Source organism: Parasteatoda tepidariorum, chromosome 3, assembly GCF_043381705.1.
Source record: "Parasteatoda tepidariorum isolate YZ-2023 chromosome 3, CAS_Ptep_4.0, whole genome shotgun sequence".
Taxonomy (NCBI): domain Eukaryota; kingdom Metazoa; phylum Arthropoda; class Arachnida; order Araneae; family Theridiidae; genus Parasteatoda; species Parasteatoda tepidariorum.
In genome coordinates this window covers 87,478,808-87,488,281 of record NC_092206.1, presented here as the reverse complement: position 1 = coordinate 87,488,281, position 9,474 = coordinate 87,478,808, and positions in this window count along the sequence as shown.

Genomic DNA, 9,474 nt, shown 5'->3' with positions numbered 1-9,474 from the left:
TTTTACGATTGGATATCGATTCAAAATTGATATGCTTTCCGTTTCGACATTTGAGCTCATGTATGCCATAAATTCTTCTGTCGCTGGTGATTGGCATGATGTTTTCAACTTTAGAAAATTTAAAATCCCTGGTTTTTTTTCTGTTACGTTATAGTTATAGCAGGGTGTTCAGCTTGGACAATTCTTTCCAGTTTTTTTGTAGCCTCCTCCCTAGCTTTTTCTTCCAACCAATTAAATTTGATTCAAGGTACCAGACCTGCAGCATATAATAAATCTTCCTACGATTTCACATCGCGAAACCTTTCGCGCACGCCATCTAAAAGAGCTTTGTTGAAGGTTTACAAACTATTGTTTTAATAATGTTGCTATGAAGCTCTTCTTCAAAAGAGCCGTCTTTTTCCTTTCAGGAATGACAATTTTAAAAGATAAAGGTATTTAAACACGAAGTTAGCTGCGAATGCATATATATGTCACATTAATTTTATAAATTTAAAAAACATAAGCATTTTTTTTCTATTTTCTTTCTCTTTTTTTTTTTGGAAAGCTTACCGAGTTTTAGAAAAAAGTAACGATTTCATTCGACATTTCCGTTACAAATACTTGTACTTTTTCCCTAAAAAAGTAACGAAAGTACAAGTAAAAGTACTAAATTTAAAAAGTAGCGAAGTACAAGTAAAAGTACGTACTTTTTACTTGTACCGGCGGTACAAGTAACGAAAGTAAAAGTACTGCCATATATGGTGCTAACTGAGTTAAATGTACGTATTTTATTTTACTTTTTGCAAATCTAATTTTCACCATTGTACAGCATCATGTATATTCTTGAATAGGAAACCCTTTTTTTTTCACTGTATCATTTGTTTGAATTATTTACCTTTTATTTTTCCCATTTTCATATCTCCGCCACTATGCAGCATCGTGTGTTTATTCGAAAAGATACTTTTTGACGGTGTCAATGAATTTAATTATTCTTGTTCTACTTCCACATTTGCAAATTCTAACTATTTTTTAGTATTATGGCATTCTAAATAAATGTTGCTTTCACAGTGTTAACTGCTTTTCGGTTCATATATAACTGCGCACTTCGCAATTTTCACTATTTTTTTAGCATCATATGTATTTTTCAAAAAACGTTATTTTAACAGAAGCAATAATAGGTGTAAAATTTTATTTTTATAGTTGAAAATTTTCGCACCTGTTATGCTTCATGTTTAACAGCAAAAAAGGTTTTTTTCACAGTGACACCAGATTTAAACACATTTTCTCGTTGTATTTTCGCTTTTGTTACAAATTATTTTTTTTGTAAAGCATATTTGCTCTATTTATTCTCGACGGACTTTATATTTTAGTTCTTTATTTTAGTATTACTTCCGCCTTTTATGTTTCTAGTCTGAATTATTCAGATTTAATGAATTAGGATTGTTATTCTGTATAAATAAGAAGATATTGCAAATGAGACAGATTTGAAACTAAAAGTCGTTACTTTACATCTAAGTAATCATCGCTAAAACAATATTTCACAAATTTTATGTAAATTAATTTTTTATTTATGTCTCCATTTAATTTAAGTTTCCATTCAACACAGACAATAAATATAATAACGCACAACTTATTCAGATTAAATTAATCCTGAGGGAATCGGATTTGGGGAGGATGTTGGTGATCATAGCGAGTTGTTTTATAATAATTTTTACAAAAAATTATCATTATCAAAAAATTATCATAATACAAATTTTTCGTAACTTATCACAAAATAGTTTTTATCTTTCAAAGGAACAGCCTACATTCCGAAAAGAATAATTTTTTTTGTTAATATATCTTGCATGAAATTTCGATAGCTATTTAAAAATGACGGAAAAATATTTACTTTAAAAAAATTAATGTTTTCTTCAACTTTTAACTACTGCAATATGCCCATAATTACCATTGTATTATTTACTATGCCTATTTAACCTTTAATTCCATTTTTGATATTAAATTTTTTTTCCATCAGTGATAAAATAAGAGTTTTTGCGCTTGTTCTTAGCCCCCTATTTTGTCACCATAGGTAAATATAATAAATATGTCGTAACTGCACATTTGTTGTGAATTAAGTTGTACTGTTTGCAATTCACATATACACTTGCAAATTGTATATTCTTGCTCAACTTTATAGTTTTGTTATTTATTTTACTTCTATTTTTTCCTTTTTATGTTTTTTGTTTTGATTATCCAGAAGTAAAAGATCAGGATCATTATAAATAAAGGTTTTGTGCTTGTAATTAGAGCATGTTTTTAATTGCATGCTTTGCCCTCAAAAATGGCATATTTTATAACATTACAGAGTTATTTTTTGAATTATTGATTTATTATTTATTTTGTATTAGTATGAAAGTTCTGACATATGTTTACAAACTTAACTGTATTATAAATATGTTTACATTCCATTGAGCAAACAAGAAATATCTATAAAAATTATTTCGAAAATATTTTTTGTTTTTAAATTTATAAACCCCCAAAATTCACACACTAGTGGCTTTTTTTTGCCTGAAATATATGACGAAATATAATTATAAAATTTAAAAAATCTCAGAAAAACATAATTTTTAAGAACGTAGGCTGTAGAATAATAAAAACTGATACGGATGTAATGAAAAGTTATAAAAATAAAAAAAATGATAATTAATTATAAATTTTTTTTTTTCAAAAAATCGAATGTTTGTTAAGAATCATCAAAGAAAAATTTTGTTTTGGCATATTTCTTTCAATCTTACATTCACTAACCGGATAGTTTTTATTTTCTGTAAATAATGATAATAATTTCTCCAAAAAATTATATTATTTATTTCTATGGCTTTGTAATTTTGTTAAAGTTTATGTTTGGTAGTTGTCTGAGAATTTTTCTCGTTTCATTATTTATAGTTTAACACATAGACCCATAAGTGAACATCCGTGTGTGTGTTAAAGCAAAGAAGAAGAAAAAAAAAAAAAGAAAAAAAAAACATTTTGACACAAAAATAATTTTACATTTTTTTCTGCTTTATGCATTTTAATCACTATTTGAATTATTAAAATTCATATTTGAGTATCATTTATTTTTGTATTTGAGTATTATTTATTTTAGTATTATTTATTTTTAATTATTTACTCTTCCCTTTTCAGGGTGAATTCTCAAGACATGTTCCATATTATTTTAGCTTTATAAAGATTGAATACAGATAAAACGTCTTTTAGCGTGTTAATTGATGAATTGCTGACTAATTTCGCTCATTTTTTTCTTCTTTTTTATCTTGCTATTCTACCCTATCAACATTTTTAAAATTTTGTTTTGAACTCATCTTGAATTATTTATTTTAATTTTGGTTGCGTTTCTATGAACACACAGCAGTATTTACACAAACATAAAAGAGTAGAGAGACACCATATTTCAAACAAAAAATGGCAACTAGTGTGTAAATTTGGGGGTCTAAATTTAAAAACAAAAAATGTTCTCGAATTACTTTTTTGATATATTTCTTATTCACGTAATGGAATGTTAACTTATTTATTTACAACAAAGTTAAATTTGTAGACATATGTCGGAACTTTCACTCTCACACAAAATAAATAATAAATCAATAATAGAAAAAAATAATTTGTAATATTACGAAAAATTCCCTTTTTGGGGGCAAAGCATGCAATTAAAAACATGATCTAATTACAAGCACAAAACCTTTATTTAAAATGATCCTGATCTTTTACTTCTGGATAATCAAGACAAAAAACACAAAAAGAAGATAATAAAAATAAAATAAATAACAAAAATACAAGCAAGAATAACTAATTTACATGTAGGGTAAACTAACCAGTGAAGGAACACTTAAGCTTCGCTTGCCTTTTAAAAAATCATATTAATTTCAAAATTCGTAATTTCAGTTAAATGACAGTGTCAACATATTTGTCACTAATTGCAAATTATGTAAAAAAATTGTAGAGAACTTACATAATATTGTTTTAAAGTTTTGGAGGTTCAAATAACAAGTAGTAAGAAGACCAAGTGAAGGAACAGCTCTTACCAGTGAATGAACACCCAGTAAAGGAACACTTAATTTTGGTTATTTTTTAATGCTCTTTATGAATTTATAAGCCATACAAATATTTAAAAACAAGCCTATTTTTGAAATTATAACATATAAATACTTGGAAAATGTTAACTTTTTTTTGTAATCATGAATTGAAAATTAAAGTGTCAACATATTAACACATACTGTTCATTCACTGGGAAATCTATGCCCAGTAAAGGAACATGCCTGTTCCCTCACTGGTTAGAAGTTGTTTTTCGTATTTTTAACATACTTTTGATGCGGAACATCACTAAAGGTACAAGAAAATTAAAGTTTATCTTTTATTTTCATTAACTTAGAAAAAAAACCAGTAAAGGAACACTTGTTCCTTCACTGGTTTTTCATCGTTTGGTGATCCAGTGAATAAACACCCCCTTATCTCAGTACTTTATTATGCTATGATGCTTAAAAAAAATAAAACGTAACTTCAATAACTATATTTTGAATTCTCTTTTTCACAGTGAGAAAAATAAAACTATTACATGCAATTAATTCCACTTCAAACATATAAATACAAACACTCACCTTATAATTTTTTCAAAGAAACAAGGTGTTGCAGAGATAATAACAAATTCAAAAATTTTTCCAGAGAAGTCTATTTGACCAGGTAATCCAAAACATTGCTAGATGACTTCCTATTGTTTGGCAGTAAGCTATTGTTACCAATCAATCTAAAGAAAAACTTTCAAATTCTTATTTTTAATCAATATATATGAAATGTTCCTTCACTGGGTAGTGTTCCTTCACTGGTTGGTTTACCCTATACGTGCATTGCAAACAGTACAACAACTTATTTCCCAACAAATGTGTTGTTGCAACATATTTATTACATTTACATATGGTGACAAAATAGAGAAATGGGGGGGGGCTAAAAACAAAACGCTGATTTTATCACTGATGGAAGAAAGAGTAATATCAAAAAGGGAATTAAAGGTTAAATAGGCATAGTAAATAATATAATGGTAATTATGGGCATTTTATCGTAGTTAAAAGTTGAAGATAACATTTATTTTCTTAAAGTAAATATTTTCCGTCATTTTTAAATAGTTATCAAAATTTTATGCAAGATATTAAAAAAAAAAAAAATCTCATCTCAACGTAGGCAGTTTGAATGAAGCAGTTTGTCAAGACTGTTCCTAAAGATGACAATTGTTTCAAATACCTGTGAAAAAAGTTTCCAGATTTATCCTAAGTCAAGTTATAAGAGGGAATCTTTGTTGGCCCAGATATCTGCAAACTCATATAAAGATTTTTGAGACTAACTTGACAAGAACGGAAAAAAAAGTTTGGGTTGCTTTCAAAGATGTCGTCAGTAAATTTCTGGGTAACTAGAAGGATCCTGAATATGAAGCAATTGAAATGAAATTGCAGGACAAATTTAAAACTTTGGTTTGCTGAGTATCACAATGCATTTCCTTCACTCACATGTGAAATCCCCCCCCCCCGAAAATGTGGGGCAGTCAGCGAAGAACAAGGTGAAAGGTTCCATCAAGATATCAGGGATATGGAACGTAAATATCAAGAAATTTGGACAAGAGCATGCTTGCCGACTATTGTTGGATGTTAACTGGAAATAGGCCTGAGATTAAGCATAAAAGAAGATCATCAAAAACAAGTTTCAGTAGAAAACGAGAATGTACTTAAATAGAAACTTTTTTCTTTCGTTTTATTTTTGCTTGTTTGTTTTTTGTTTCAAACTTTCTTGTACACATACGCAATGTTTGTTATTTTTGGTCAATCGTCAATTTTAGGTAAGTTACCTTAATAAAAATAAATTAAAATAGTATGTTGGTGATTTTTCTAGAAACTTGTGTAAAAAGTTTTTCACTCGTTTTAACCTATAAAAAATTAGTCGATTTCTCAAAAATCAATTTACCCTCACAGGATTCAATTTTACATAGATCAAAACGAATAAAGATGGCAGTTGTCAGATAGTGCATACAAAATTGTTTGAGAAAATTCCTTTGCTAAAAGGATTTTAGTAAAAACATCGATATCGATTTTACAAAAACTCCTGACGTGATGTGGGAAAATGAAAGTCATTTTCGAAATCAGCACATCAAATAACATACATAAATAAAAAATAATCGATTTCGCTGACTTGTGTGATTAAATTTATTGACACTGTCAAAAAGTATCTTTTCGAGTAAACACATGATGTTGAATTGTGTCGGAGATTTCAAAATGGAAAATAAAACATGAATAATTAAAACAAATGATACAGTGAAAAAAGCTTTCCCCGCTATAATGAATCGTCGGTAGACCCAGCGATAAGTTCATTATATATAGTGATTCATTATATTCAAAATTTATGAACAAATATTTTTTTAGCATATTGCACAGGTATTGTGGAAAAAGCGACTGCAATGGCACATAATTTGCGGTATAAATCAATAACTAGATAAGCATACAAACTTCGTTACAATAGTTTCCTTGCAACGAATATTCAGCTTTTCGGCCAAATCATTATTCGTTACATCTCCAAATGCAGTGATATATTAATGTGGAGAACTGGAAAACTTTTTTAAATGTGCTTTTGTACCACTGTAAGTATTTTGGAACCATGGTGGCGCAGGGGATGGAGCGGAGCGTTCGTCTTCTAATGAGGTGAACCGGGTTCGAATCCCAGGGATGACTTGTCGATGCAAATTCTGCACCCGGCTCACACCGATCACAGTGCTAACGTGAAATATCCTCAGTCGTAGACGGATCAGGCAAACAGTCTTGCCGTCTGGCAAACAGTCAGAGGTTTTCGGGGTTTTTCTCGCCATATAACGCGAATGCGGGTTCATCCCATCAAAAAGTCCTGCATGAAGACAAATTTCTCACAGTACTGGATCCAGGAGTTCCCTTGTCTTCTGGATTGGGTTGAAAATTACAAGGCTACGGAGTTGAACAGTAGTAGAACAAAAATTCAAAATCTGAGACGGCTGTTCAGCGACAGTTATAAAATATCACTATCGCGATACAGGGATCGGAGAGAATAATGGAAACATTTCTATACTAACACATTTTTTGGTCTTTCTCAAACAAATACTTAGAGAATCATTTTGTAAATTTAGAAGTTATAGGTTATGTGATTTATCATACTTATCAATGAAATTTAAAACTTTTAGAGGTTTGAGAGACTGACAATAAATTACAAATGGAAAATAATGTTTTTAGTCTTCATATGCCTTGAAATTTAGCAATAAATTTGTAACAATTATTTTAGTTATTATATGAAATAAGTGCACAAAATTTCGTAAATCTAGCTTAAGTATTTATGGACAAATAAACATTTTCATTTAAAAAAATTGTCTCGCGTTTTGTTTTTTGTTATAACTTTTAAAATATTCAATAAAACTAAAGTTCTTGGAGCAATTTAAAATACATAAAAAAATTTTTACTTTAAATTTTGGGGAAAAAAATCGCTTAAAACTGCGCAAGATATGAATAATTGAAGTAGTTCTTCTACTGCGCTTGCGCGATATAAAAGAACTACTTTACTTTTTATTTTTTAGTGAATCGTATTTGTTAACTAATGAAAAAAGTCCTATTTGAATATCTTAATAATTTAAAAAGTTTCAGGTAAGTTTCTAAGTAGTTTTCGTACTTTTTAAAAGAAAGCTCAAAATGACAAAGGGTTTACCCCAAAATTATTTTTATGCTATTAAACAAGACTTACTAAAAATGACACCGACATTGTTGGAAATCTTCCCCCATAAAAGTGTCTTCACTTTCGTTTTCTTTCTTTATACAATCATATTTCGGTGTATGAACGTTTATTGTAAGGTATTATCATTTGTTATTTGATTTTATCTTATGATACAAGATAATATTTATAGAAAACCCCTTATTATCTTTTAAATTTTTAAGATATTCAAATCAGACTTTTTCATTAGTTGCCAAATACGATTCATTACAAAATTAAGAAGAAAACAAAAACGTAAATTTTTCCAGCCCATGCTCAGTATAAAAGAACTATTTTAATTACACATATCTTGCGCAGTTATAAAAAAAAATCAAATTAATAGCAAAAATTCTGTAATTTATTTTAAATTGCTTTTAAAATTTTGTTTAATTTAATTGAATATTTTTAAGTTATAGAGAAAAAAATGTAAGACAAAATTTTTTTTTAATAAAATATTTATATTTCCATGAATATTTAAGCTAAGCTTATGAAATTTTTTGCAATTATTGCATATATTAACCAAAATAATTGTTACATCTTACAAATTTATTGCTACATTTTTCAGCTTTGGTTATTCAAAAACATTGTTTTGCGTTTGCAATTTATTGCCGGTCCCTCAAACCTTTAAACTTCATTGATATATATATGAGAAATCGCATGATCTAAAAATTTTTGAAGTCATAAAATGATAAAAAATGTGTTAATGAGAAATATTAAAAAATGTGTTAGGGCCCGATTAACCCGCTGAAAATAGGGGGAACATAATAGGATTTTGGGGCCCCCTAACTTGAGCAAAAGAAACTTTTAATATTTTTCGCCCATAAACAATACATTTTAAAGAGACAAGAACCATGTGAAAACTATTAGAACCTTAGAAAGGAATACAGAGATCTTATGCAATCATGTCGGACCCTTCTTTACTTATTTCTTTTGCAAAAAATAAGAAATTGGGCCCTTAATTTCAGTCATTTGGGGCCCCACCTAGAATTTTACTGGGGAAGGACTTGTTTCTTGTGCCTTTTCGGTAATCAGGCCCTGGTTAGAAGAGAAGTGTTTCCTTTATTTTGCCCACCCCCTGTAAGTATGAGTGAAGTATGTATACATTTTTTCTTTTTGTGTTCAATCGTACGACCCCGAAATTAACTAATAAATAAAACTAATAGTTCAAAGGTTATAAGTAAATACAAAGTAGTTTGGTTAAGTCTTTTATATAATTAAATACTTAGCTAGATGAACGAGGATTTCGTATGCTATTTATTTCACGCATGTATGTATTTGTATTTGTATGTCAGTATATTATTCCATACAAATACAAATTGTTCATACAAATGCATAATTATTTCATACAAATGCACTCATGTATTCGTATGTATATTACACTCTATAACAAAAAAATCGACGCACCAAGAACGTACTAAGACGCTCAAAATCGACGCTCGATCAGGCTGGAATGATGCCGACTGGGGACGTATAGTCTTTAGAGACGAATCCCGCTTCCAACTGTGTCCTGACGATCATCGAAGACGTGTTTGGAGACGCACAGGGCAAAGGGGGGATCCTGCCTTCACTATTGCACGCCACACCGCCCTTCAACAAGGCATTATGGTCCTGGGTGCTATTTCCTTTGACAGCCGGACCCCTTTGGTCGTCATTCGAGGTACACTTACTGCGCAGCGGTACGTCGACGACATCCTAAGACCTGTTTTGCTACCGTTCCTT